At 44.1% G+C, this 13,295-nt stretch overlaps 1 protein-coding gene across 3 annotated transcripts in view; it reads left to right on the top strand.

Annotated features, from left to right (window-relative positions):
* Positions 1 to 13,295, top strand: part of LOC106571317 (tyrosine-protein kinase Fyn) — a 71,823-nt gene that overhangs the window by 2,810 nt on the left and 55,718 nt on the right. Inside the window, exon 1 of one of the 3 annotated variants that reach the window (XM_045695647.1) lies at positions 13,180 to 13,276. The exons of the other annotated variants lie outside the window; for them this stretch is intronic. The gene's annotated coding sequence lies outside the window, so the exon portion shown is untranslated. Of the gene's footprint in view, positions 1 to 13,179; positions 13,277 to 13,295 lie in introns of those variants that run through there. 3 annotated transcript variants of the gene reach the window in all.

The following is a 13,295-nucleotide window of genomic DNA, read 5'->3' on the forward strand; positions in this document are numbered from 1 at the left end:
CCACTGGCTCACCCCACGTTGGTGGCGCCGCTAGAGCGAGGTCCCTCGTCGCCGACCCCGGACTGGGGACCCTCGCGGCGGGCGACTCTGGCTGCGCCGGACTGGAGGCCGTCTCTGGTGGCTCCGGACTGTACAGGCGCACTAAAGGCCTAGTGCGTGGGGCTGGCTTTGGAGGCGCCATACTAGGGACACGCACCTCAAGGCTAGTGCAAGGAGCAAGAACAGGACGTACTGGACTGGGCTGACGCACTACATGCCTGGTGCGTTGGGCTGGCTTTGGAGGCGCCAGACTGGGAACACGCACCTCAAGGCTAGTGCGAGGAGCAGGAACAGGGTAAACCGGACCCTGAAGACGTATTGGAGGTCGGGAGCGTACGGCCTGCACAACCCTTCCTGGCTGAGTGCACAATATAGCCTGGCCATGCTGAGGAGCTTCCATCGATCGCACCAGCCGTTGAATGCTTCTTCGTATACAGTGCGCATTTCCGCATAACTCGGTGCCTTCTTCATTCGTCGCTCCCCATAATAAGCACGGGGAGTTGGCTCAGGTCTCCATCCTGACTCTACCAAACTCCCCGTGTGCCCCCCCCCCCATTTTTTTGGGGGGGGATGCCTCTCGGTCTTCCTTAAATCCTCCATAGCCCTGGATATACTCATCCTCATCTCCTCCCATGTCCATCCTTCTTCACAGTGCTCCTTACCCCGCTGCTTGGTCCTTTGTTGGTGGGTAGTTCTGTCACGTTCGGCGTATGGAGTAGACCAAAACGCAGCGGGAATGTGTATACTCATCTTCTTTTATTTAGAAGGAAACTTGAACACTTAACAAAATAACAAACAATTGACGAATACAGTCCTGTAAGGCAACACGCTATACACGGAACAACTACCCACAAACACAGTGACAAAACCCCTTACTTAAATATGGCCTCCAATTAAAAGCAACGAAGAACAGCTGCTTCTAATTGAAGGCCAAACCAAAAAACCCTGAACATAGAAATAGACTAAATAGATACTAACATAGAACATTGCCCAAAAAACCCCGAAACACACTAAACAAACACCCCCTGCCACGCCCTGACCAAACTACAATAACAAACAACCCCATTTACTGGTCAGGACATGACAGCGCACAAGCCTAAGATCGACATGCGCAATGCCAAGCGTCAGTTGGAGTGGTGTAAAGCTCGCCTTTATTGGACTCTGGAGCAGTGGAAACGCATTCTCTGGAGTGAAAAGAATCATGCTTCATCATCTGGCAGTCCGACGGACAAATCTGGGTTAGGCAGATGCCAGGAGAACGATACCTGCCCCAATGCATAGTGCCAACTGTAAAATTTGGTGGCGGAGGAATAATGGTCTGGGGCTGTTTTTCATAGTTCGGGCTAGGCCCCTTAGTTCCAGTGAAGCATACAATGACATTCTAGACAATTCTGTGCTTCCAACTTTGTGGAAACAGTTTGGGGAAGCCCTTTCCTCTTTCAGCATGACAATTCCCCCGTGTAAAAAGCGAGGTCCTTACAGAAATGGTTTGTTGAGATCGGTGTGGAAGAACTTGACTGGCCTGCACAGAGCCCTGACCGCAACCCCATCGAACAACTTTGGTATGAATCTTCCCCGCAGCAATGTTCCAACGTCTAGTGGAAAGCCTTCCCAGAAGAGTGGAGGCTGTTATAGCAGGAAAGGGTGGACCAACTCCATATTAATGCCCATGATTTGGGAATGAGATGTTCGACGAGCAGGTGTCCACATACTTTTGGTCATGTAGTGTATATTTGGTACATTTCCTTTATACCCTGTAGGAAAGTTTGGTCAAAAACAGGTCGGAAATGTTTTCTGTTTTTCTTTTTGTGTATTTTATTGCGCAATGCAATTTTTCTTGATGTAGGTTACTGGTTTGAATAGAGTAAGTTTTCCGGTACAGTAGCTGATGCCGGTACTATCTTGTCTCTCCATCATCTTGGTTTCCTCTTCAAGTTGCTTACTGCTTCAGAATCATCCTGCACTTGGGCTTCATATCATATTTGCTTGCTCTTTATTATTGATGTGAATAACTCTCACAAATAGAAAAGGTGTAATTTGTGATCGTTTTCTTCTCCTATAGCTAAGAATATTAAGACATCAGCCTAGGCTTGTACTGTTATTCCTATTTTCCGTTGCTTTTTGACCAATGACTCGGAATGGCAGTGAAACCAGCTGATTCGACTTACTGTAAGTCTTTCACAGAAAAGTTGCTTGTATTACAATTGCAGAATATGGGCCAGTAATGTTGATTTCATGTATCAGGTATGGATGCATAGTATGATTGTTTGGTGTGAAAAGATGTTTGCAAAAATCTCCTACAGTTTTTGTAGGATCCACAAAGGTAACCTTGAAAACCACAGAAAGCCCTGGTCATCCTGAAGTATAATCTTCCATAGAAGTCACACAAATACACCAACTCAACATGGTTCACAACGTTACGGGTTACGGTCCATGTACGGTCTTGTTCTAATTGTTTAGTCCTTGAGGAAGTGCATGAATAGTTTCAAGCTTCAAGTTTTAATGTCACGTGCACAAGTACAGTGAAATGCCTTTCTTGCAAGCTCTAAACCCAGCAGTGCAGTAATCAACATCAATGTAGCACTAACAATAACATAAGGTAGAACAAAAACATAAGAAATAAGAAGAACACGAGAAGTAAGTAAGTTATATACAGGGTCAGTTCCAACACCATATTTACAATGTGCAGGGATACTGGAGTGATAGAGGTAGATATGTATAGGGGTAAGGTGACTAGGCATCAGGATATATGATAAACTGAGGGTGTTTCTCAATATGCATAATACCGTGCTCCACACTGTCATGCTCCGAGTGCATTCTCTGACCACGTTCTCTCGAGTACGTTCTTGTGAGGACAAGAGTGTGGAGAATGCATAAAACAATACATTTGAGAAATACTGGCACACCTACTTTATTACCTCACGCTTCACCATTCACTGAACCTTCTTCCAGCCAGGAAAATGGCAACAATAGACGAAACAAGATATACACAAAGCAAACATTTCACTTCATAATTATCAGCGAGATATGTGAATTGTAATAATCTAGCTAACCAGCTAGTTAAACAGGCAAAAGTGACCTAAAACTAATGTTATGCAATGTAGATGTACATTTCCCATGGGTAGCTACTAATTTTTTGTGGCTATCTAGCTAGCCAGTTAGCCCTATTGACTTACTATGGACTTACAGCACCCATTCACTGAACTATCTTCCAGCCAGGACAACAGTGACAATAGAGACTAAACAAGATATACACAAAGTAACCGTTTTACTTCATAACTATCAGCTAGCTATGAATTGTAATAATGTAGCTAACCAGATAGTTTACCAGGCAAACATTTCCTAAAACTATTATTATGCAACATAGATGTCAATTCTTTGTGGGTAGCTAGCTACCAATTATTTGTGACTATCTGGCAGTACTATTTTTTATTTATCTTTATTTAACTAGGCAAGTCAGTTAAGAACAAATTCTTATTTTCAATAACAGCCTAGGAACAGTGGGTTAACTGCCTTGTTCAGGGGCAGAACAACAGATTTTTACCTTGTCAGCTCAGAGATTTGATCTTGCAACCTTTCGTTTAGTAGTCCAACACTCTAACCACTAGGCTACCTGCCGCCCTACCTACTGTTACTAGTAGCTTGCCAGCCCTATTGACTTATTATGTAAACATGCCAAAATTAACACAACATGTATTTATTAACGTGGCAAGATAAAATAGCCAACATTCCGAAGTCTGAGTTTATTTTCTCTCGCTTCAGCTCAAATAATGTCCGCCATTGATTTCAAGAAATGTTGCGTAATTTAACCTGATATTGAAGATCCATGGAAAGTATTTTTTCTGTGTAATTCACCAGAATTCACCACAGCCCAGTCAGTCTGCATACAGTATGTAAGCCCAGTCAGTCTGCATACAGTGTGTAAGCCCAGTCAGTCTGCATACAGTATGTAAGCCCAGTCAGTCTGCATACAGTGTTTAAGCCCAGTCAGTCTGCATACAGTATGTAAGCCCAGTCAGTCTGCATAGAGTGTGTAAGCCCAGTCAGAAAGACAGCACTGTGCTCTTCCTCCCAATCAGTCCCATTCTTCTGCTGAAGAGAGAGCTGCCAGACACCCATGTTGCTGCTCACTGTTGATCCTGTGACAGCATGGCATGCTGCTACTCTCTGCTGTCACACTACAGAGAGACAAAACTGCTCTGAAATGCAGTGTATCATACTATACAGTAGGTACTTCGGACTGGCTTTTGTCCATCAGGTGATTTCATTTGAGCTGGGATGCTTTGGTTCATATCTCGCCCCAAACATCACCACATTTGTGGGCTTAATCAATCCAGAACTTTGTATGGGCATTTTGAGGGTTGGTTGGATGTAGGCTTGTTGGATGTGTATAGTACACTCCAACTACTTTGTGCTCCAGTTTGGCAATCTGGTTAAGTGGGGGCCGCTGTAGTTACACTCTTCTGTGTGACATCCCCTGTCCCGTCACCCTCTTCTCTGACAGCAGAGGCCATTTTGAACTGGCCATGACCAGGTGTGTGTTGTGTTCAGTGCTGATGTAATCACATAGCTCCTGTTCTGAGCCCACTATCAGTCAGATGTGGGGCTCACGCGTGGGTTGTCGTCCTCCTAGCCTCAGAGCTCAGCAGCCGCTCTGTGCTCAGCAGCCGCTCTGTGCTCAGCATCAGCCCAATGCTCAGCATCAGCCCAATGCTCCGTAGTCACACACAACAACGATGCCCTTTGTCACAAATATAGTGTGGGGAAATGAAACGTATTTCTGTGTGTATTTGACTGTTTTTGTTCAGTTTGTGTGGTTAACACTGACACACTGACAGGCTCAAATTAACTGCTTTTTACAGATGAGTAAATGTTTACCCATGGATGAATGCAAAGTATGACAGAGCCACGAGGGATGTAAACTCAGCAAAAAAATAAATGCCCTCTTACTGTCAACTGCGTTTATTTTCAGCAAACTTAACATGTAAATATTGTAAATATTTGTATTATGAACATAACAACATTCAACAACTGAGACATAAACTGAACAAGTTCCACAGACATGTGACTAACAGAAATTGAATAATGTGTCCCTGAACAAAGGGGGGGGTCAAAATCAAAGTTACAGTCAGTATCTGGTGTGGCCACCAGCTGCATAAGGTACTGCAGTGCATCCTCATGGACTGCACCAGATTTGCCAATTCTTGCTGTGAGATGTTACCCCACTCTTCCACCAAGGCACCTGCAAGTTCCCGGACATTTCTGGGGGGGGGGGGAATGGCCCTAGCCCTCACCTCCGATCCAACAGGTCCCAGATGTGCTCAATGGGATTGAGATCCGGGCTCTTTGCTGGCCATGGCAGAACACTGACATTCCTGTTTTGCAGCAAATCACGCACAGAACGAGCAGTATGGCTGGTGGCATTGTCATGCTGGGAGGGTCATGTCAGTATGAGCCTGCAGGAAGGGTACCACATGAGGGAGGATGTCTTCCCTGTAACGAACAGCATTGAGATTGCTTGCAAGGACAAAAAGCTCAGTCTGATGATGCTGTGACACACCGCCCCAGACCATGGCGGACCCTCCACCTCCAAATCGATCCCGCTTCAGAGTACAGGCCTCAGTGCAACGCTCATTCCTTCGACGATAAACGCGAATCCGACCAACACCCCTGGTGAGACAAAACCGCGACTCGTCAGTGAAGAGCACTTTTTTCCAGTCCTGTCTGGTCCAGCGATGGTGGGTTTGTGCCCATAGGCGACATTTTTGCCGGTGATATCTGGTGAGGACCTGTCTTACAACAGGCCTACAAGCCCTCAGTCCAGCCTCTCTCAGCCTATTGCGGACAGTCTGAGAACTGATGGAGGGATTGTGCATTCCTGGTGTAACTTGGGCAGTTGTTGTTGCCATCCTGTACATTTTAGGTAGCTAATGTAATGGATTTGTCTAGATGGCACTAGCTGTATTATGCCTACACCTAGCGGATTGAAACATCACTGTTGTATCTCCACAGCATGGACATAAACTACATTTCATTTGCATGAACATAAGATTAAACAACTGAGACATAAATAGAACAAGTTCCACAGACATGTTACTAACAGAAATTGAATAATTTGTCCCTGAACAAAGGGGGGGGGGGGCAAAATCAAAAGTAACAGTCAGTGTCTGGTGTGGCCACCAGCTGCATTAAGTACTGCAGTGTATCTCCTCCTCGTGGACTGCACCCTCAGTCCAGCCTCTCTCAGCCTATTGCGGACAGTCTGAACACTGATAGAGGGATTGTGCGTTCCTGGTGTAACTCGGGCAGTTGTTGTTGCCATCCTGTACCTGTCCCGCAGGTGTATGTTCAGATGTACCGATCCTGTGCAGGTGTTGTTACATGTGGTCTGCCACTGCGAGGATGATCAGCTGTCCGTCCTGTCTCCCTGTAGCGCAGTCTTAGGCGTCTCACAGTACGGACATTGCAATTTATTGCCCTGGTCACATCTGCAGTCCTCATGCCTCCTTGCAGCATGCCTAAGGCACGTTCACGCAGATGAGTAGGGTCCCTGGGCATCTTTCTTTTGGTGTTTTTCAGAGTCAGTAGAAAGGCCTCTTTAGTGTCCTAAGTTTTCATAACAGTGAATTTAATTGCCTACCGTCTGTAAACTGTTAGTGTCTTAACGACAATTCCACACGGGCATGTTCATTAATTGTTTATGGTTCATTGAACAAGCATGGGAAACAGTGTTTAAATCCTTTACGATAAAGATCTGTGAAGTTATTTGGATTTTTACAAATTATCTTTGAAAGACAGGTCCTGAAAATGGGACATTTATTTGTTTGCTGAGTTTATGTTGACATGTGAAGCTAAGCGATCAGGTGAATCCCCCAAGCATCTTTGTGTTGTTTGTGCTGTAGCATTTTCACTTTAGTGCTATGAAAGTGAAAGGCCTGTGTGTTCACTTCTATAAATCTCGTAGACTCCACCCCAAAATCACTGCCGCTTGGCCATTGTTGCAGCAATATCATGGGATTAAATGATGTATGAAACCAATATGCTTGCATGAAAGCCTGTCAAAACAAGGTTGGCTCAGGCCTATAGAGATGACCATCTTGGGAATATTCCTTCAAAGGAATTCAATTAGCTGCAACTGTTTGTCTAACATCAAGTCCCCAGATCCAGAGGCAGATTGTATCACACACTCTCCTTATCAACACACACATCACTTCTACACATCACTTCTACCTGTGTGTGCGTGTGTGGTTGAGAGCATCAGCACAGCAGCAGGGCCTCTCCTAATATGGTCCTCAACGGTTTCTATTTGAATATTTCTCTACATTTAATCTCGAACTCCAATGTACCTTTCATCATCAATAAAGGCCAGTATTCAGGAGTTTTGCAGTGTAATGGCACTCTTCTGTGCAAACAGACAAGACTATATTTAAAATTATATTGCTAAATAAGTACATGGATTCTACCAACCACCAACCCACATATTCTTACCAATGCACACGTACTGAGGCAGCAATGGTAGAGTTCTCGTAACAGATTTCCGCCATATGCTGCTGTCTGCAAAACAAGCAAAATCTCAATGCTATGATCTAGGTCACGTGTCAAACTCATTCCACGGAGGGCAGTGTCTGCATATTTTCGCTCCTCCCTTGTACTTGATTGATGAATGAAGGTCACTAATTAGTAAAGAGCTCCCCTCAACTGGTTGTCTAGGTCTTAATTGAAAGGAAAAACAAAAACCTGCAGGCGCTAGGTGTCACAGGTGCAGAGAGGAGTAGGCAGTCGCAGGTTTAGAACTACTGAATTGATTTAAGCACCATAGAACAAAGCGGAACGAAACCCAAACATTGTTGTGCTCAAAATATATCTTCATAAACATAAAGGCACAGGGCGAACCCAAAGTGCAAAATATAAAATTCTCAGGAAATAGTAGAAAACAAGTAACATGTACAATGACCGACAAAGACAAATGGCAGAGGGAGTATATATACAGCGATAGAGTGAGGATTGGGACCAGGTGAGTGTAATGATGACGAGACAAGTCCGGGGTTGATGAGTGAAGGGCGTTTTCCAGCAGAAGGTTCGGCAGCAGCTAGAAGGTCCACGATGCCGAACGTGGATCTTCAAGGATACTGTACTATATTGTTGCCCTTCATTCTTTGTTGAATGGCAGGCCGTTTTCTCTCTCGGTCCCTCCCTACCTGCATATGAAAGAATATCAGTATAACATGTGGTGAGATTGGGTGATCGTGTACGTTGTGATATGTATGACTCGAGGAGGACTCAATGTTTTTTCATACGTTTAAAGGTAGATATGGCATAGATGCAGAAAGTAAACAGTACAGTGGGTCAATTCCCGTACGAATTTAAGAGTGTTGAAGCGCGAGGCTCAACTTGTCCGCTGTTTTGGTCCCGTGGCTACCACGCTGTAAAAGCCTGAAGCGAATCCGTGCAAATGCTGTGTGCGACTGTGTGAGAGCGAAGCGTTGCATCTCGCTCATCTCAATATCTTCAGTGCTGCTCGTGGCAACGTCATTTCGCTGAGTCTGCCTTTAAACACTGATAAATGGTAAACATTTGAGTTGGTTTAATGCATTTCCCCCGCCAGAATAAAGTATGAATCATGTGCTGGTGCTATCCCCAATAGGAGTATGAAAAGAGTTTACAGAACAGTATGTTTGCTAATTTATTAACGATATGTTGCCCTAATGTCAAGCGTCTGCATTTTCAGGGGAAACAAAAGTGGTCTGTTTGTTTGCTGTATGATTGTGTCCCGGGAGATTTTATGCGTCTTTATTTGTGTTTGATGTCATACATTATACATTTTTGTCACAAAGGCTCTGTTCTTTTCTGTCAAAATATGTCCCTGTGCTCTAAGCTACTACTTCTGCTGTATCAAAAGCAATGCTACACTGCATTACAAAGAAGCCATTATGCATTTATGAATTTCAGTGAGAATGTTGTTCATGCCACATTTGAGCAGATTTTCAACCAAGATATAGGCTAGTTAACCGGGAACGATTGGGATATAAGCAGATAGCCTTTTAGGCTTACCCATTGGACTGCAGTAATATGAAGCAATACTCTCCCATGTCAACATAAGTTGTGATATACAGTAGTAGTACAGCAGAACTGTATGGCAGACAGCTTCATTGCAGTCAGTTATACAGTGTCTTAGCAGTGCCTGTCTGCCCTCCATACTGTATCACTCCAATAATACTGTATAGTGATATACTGGTTTACAGTATAACAGTAAAACAGTATAAGAGGTAGCAGTTATACTGTGTCTCTGAGTGTAAGTTCTGAGTCTACATATGTTGCTGGTATATTCTGTTTATTGTGGTAGCACCACTTCACAGAGTCAAATTCCTGTACATGCAAATGTATTTGGTGAATAAAGTTGATTCTGAGTGGTGCCTGTCTGCCAGCCATGCTCCCTGCTCCTCTCTGTTGCCTCTCTACAGTGTCATTTTTCTGCAATGCTGATGCAGCTGCTGCTGGCTGGGGGGCTGACAAAGGAGACGTTTGCTCATCCTGGAATCACGAAAGCAGCCTGGCTGGCACACCAGGCCTAGTTCCTCAGTATGCCCCATTCAAATCCCCCCTCATTGCCAGGGGATAAAACAATATTGACCGAATTATAGAGCTTTACCTTTTAGGAAGCCCTGATAAAAATCAAAGGGGCCATTGTTAATGTAAATGTATTTCTCTTTAATTAGTGTAGTGGGAGAGCAGCAACAGAGCTCAAAGTAATAAGGGTTTATTTCACACATGCTTCTTCTGCAAGTTATTTTGAAGGAATCTAATTTTCTCATAATTGTGTTGTGTATTCAGTGTTGACATTTGCAAAGTTCCCCTGGTCTAGGTTAATGTGAGGTCTCATTGTAGTAGGCTACAGTGAGTCTTCATCCAAACTACCATTCAACTCTAACCTTTCATTCATTGTGATCCATTGCCTCCGCTATGTTGGTGAAATCCTCCTGCACTGTACATTTGAGGCATCCTGCCCATACACATCATCCATGGAGCCAGAGCAGATATTTACAGTGAGGATGTTTGTCCATGTTAATCCACCCTGGCTCTGTCAGTCAGATGCTGAGTCCCAAATGGCACCACATTCCCTATATAGTGCACTACTGCCCCAATGGCTCTGGTCAAAAGTAGTGCACTATATAAGGAATAGGGTGCCATTTGGGACGCTCCCAGAGAGCCTCTGTGTGAAGGCTGTCTGCTCATATACAATCCTGACCTGTCAACCAAAGCCCTGTCTGTGTTGTGGGGACTGGCTGGGGAGTGGTGGTCTTTTCTCGTGTTTAGTGCCAATACCATATCTGAGATACTGCTGTGTGATTATTATGTCTATGCAAGACATGCAATTATTGCTCAGGATGTACTGTAGATACTGCTGCTACTGAAATGGCAAAGTGACTAGTCCCTTGGTCTTTAGAGGCAAGCCCTGAAATTAACTTGGTGTGCGTTAGAGATGGTAGATGTAGGAGTATGAGATCGGCCAGGGCTGTGGCTACTGTCCCTCAGGCGGCATATGGCGTGCCCCTGCTTAGTGCCTCCCCACGCAGGCTGTGCAGGGAGAGCTACTCCCCCTCTGGGGAGCCAGTCTATCAGCCCTAGCTTTGTGCTCTGCTTTCCACTCATCTGGCCCAGTAAAGAGCGACAGTAAGAATGACTGAGCTCGTTGTGCCCTGACAGTCATGTGATCTGTGTGTGGCTGAATGGCTCCCCCCGCAGGCCTCAGCCCCAGTGCCATTATGTTTTATTGGAGGGGCTGGGGATGAAAAGAGAGCCAGCTCTGCTCTGCCCCTGGTCCCTGGACTGCGGCTTCACTCACTCAGAGAGCACGGCCTGCTGGGAGCTCGTCGCCATGGCTGCCCAGTGCCCAGACAGACAGAGACAGAGCGAAAGACAGAGGGAGGGAGAGCAGAATGGAGAGAGAGAGAAAGAGAGAGAGACCACAGAGTGGACACAGACATGAGGAATGGCTAAATGACAACTTTCTGCTGGTGTAGGGTGCTGAAAATCACGTTTTACTTCCACACATAGAGCTGTGTATTTTTGGGACTTGCTCTCAGTTTCATCCAGATATACGCCCAAAATAGGATAGCTCAGCAAACCTCTCAATTTGAAAAAAAAATGTCATTTTTAGAGTGGTGTCTGGCAGAGCAGAATACTTCTGAATGAGGCGACTTGCTTTTTTGTCCCTTTGTCTCCAAATGAGACTTTTAATTGTTTGCAGATTTTGCCAAAATTATATCCTTTTACATTTGCGTGCCATTTTATCCTTTATATTGTATACCAGCCTATTAATAGCTATCTCAGCCATCTGCCTGTGATTTCTACACTATAACAGGATGGCTTCAATATGTGATGTCATGCATCACCCAGAACAACAGTAGAGAACAATGGGTCAAGGAAAGTCTGAAGGAGGGAGAATGTCAAACCTGATTATTGCTTGTCTCTACTGGCCCATTCTCTGTTCTCTGCCAGCAATTTCTGTCTATCTGTCTGACCAGCCTCAGTCAGAGAGAGGTAATCAACTACTGAAACTGCCTCTCATATATCTTACCCACCAATTTCCTCTGGCCTCAGTATCTAAATCAAGATATATTCCATTTAGTCTGATTGTGAGTTTTCATTAGAAAAACCCTGTGTCTACAGTATTTGTAGTACAAAATGGGGGGTGCGATTCAAGTCAATTTGTATGTTCAAGCTACATAATGACTGCCTCAGTTACCTCGTACCCCTACACATAGACTCGGTACTGGTACCCCGTGTGTATAGCCAAGTTAATCTTACTCATTGTGTTTTTATTCCTCGTGATATTATTTTCCTATTTTTTTATTATTTCTATTGTTTCTCTCTGCATTGTTGGGAAGGGCCTGTAAGCATTTCACTGTTAGTCTACATCTGTTGTTTACCAAGCATGTGACAAGTACGATTTGATTTGACTGCCAGACTATTTAGACTATATACAAACTGGAGAATTACACACAGAAGACCAAACTAGAAGATAAAATATTATCTCATGCTTATTCTTATACCGGTTACAACAAAGTCAAAAACAGTTTACAGATTCAGATAGAAATACATGCATTTGATGAACAGCTCTCTGCTCAGAAGTCGACTTTGTGTGCAATGAGTTATAACAGATTTGTCTGTGGAAAATCGGATTCTGTCGTAGATAAAATACATTTAGTCAATTTTCCATGTAGCTAACCCCTGTCCCTATGGGCACGATGACTCCACTCTGAAGCCTTAGTGTCTCCTCGTTTCAAAGTGCTGGCAGGGCATGGTGCATTTGTTGTGTGCTGTTTTAAGTGGAGATTTGTGTGCAAGTTCAGCTGTTGTATTTGCCGGTAGTAGATGTTTGGTTAAATGCAGTTTAGGATCTTATGCACAACAAATTCATACAAACATATTGTACGAATTGGATTCCTAACATATCATTACACTTATCTTTTTTTTGGGGGGGGGGGTCGTAGTACACAATTGGATGACGTAGTACACAGAGAACGGGCACCACTTTCAAAACTACTGGCTGAAATTATACAAACGTTTTGGAGCATCACTTTAATGTTGTGCAAAAGGTTGTGGTTCTTCAAACCTTGTCATCTCAGTTTGAATGAATTGTTGCAGCTTTATGTTTTTGGGGTGCTTTTATCAATTATTGCTGTGATTTCTACTGAAAGGCTGCAGTGGACTCTGTCTCTGTTATGAAGCCAATATTTCCACTTGCTGGATGAAGGATTACTAGATACTTAAGATGTTGTAAGTTACTCAGTAAATAGGTTAATAATTGCTTAAAGCACACTTTGCTTCATGCATATCGTCTGTAGTTATTCCAAGTATCAGGAGGCAAAGCTCTGTAACACCTGTATGAGGCTCTTGATTGAAGGATACTTGATGAAAAACACTCTCATTCAAGCAATTTTAGGTAATACTATTTCAGCTCAGAACATTGAATGAATTAAGCCCCCCAAATCCACCTACCTGGTACAGGAAATATATAGAGAGAAATGAGGCCATCATACAGACGGATTGTTTTATTAAGCCTGGCACCTAGAGTATGTCCCACACTGCAACCTGTTGTTTACCAATGCACAGATATTGAGGTCACGGTTCAACAGAGCACAGCCTGTCACAACTTCCAAAGGCATTAGCTCTGAGGGCTGGGGCCGGGGCGGAAAATGAAATTGCAAGACCCATTTTTGGAGTGACGCTTACGGTAAATGAAAATTGGCTGG

This window comes from Salmo salar, chromosome ssa15 (assembly GCF_905237065.1).
Source record: "Salmo salar chromosome ssa15, Ssal_v3.1, whole genome shotgun sequence".
NCBI lineage: Eukaryota > Metazoa > Chordata > Actinopteri > Salmoniformes > Salmonidae > Salmo > Salmo salar.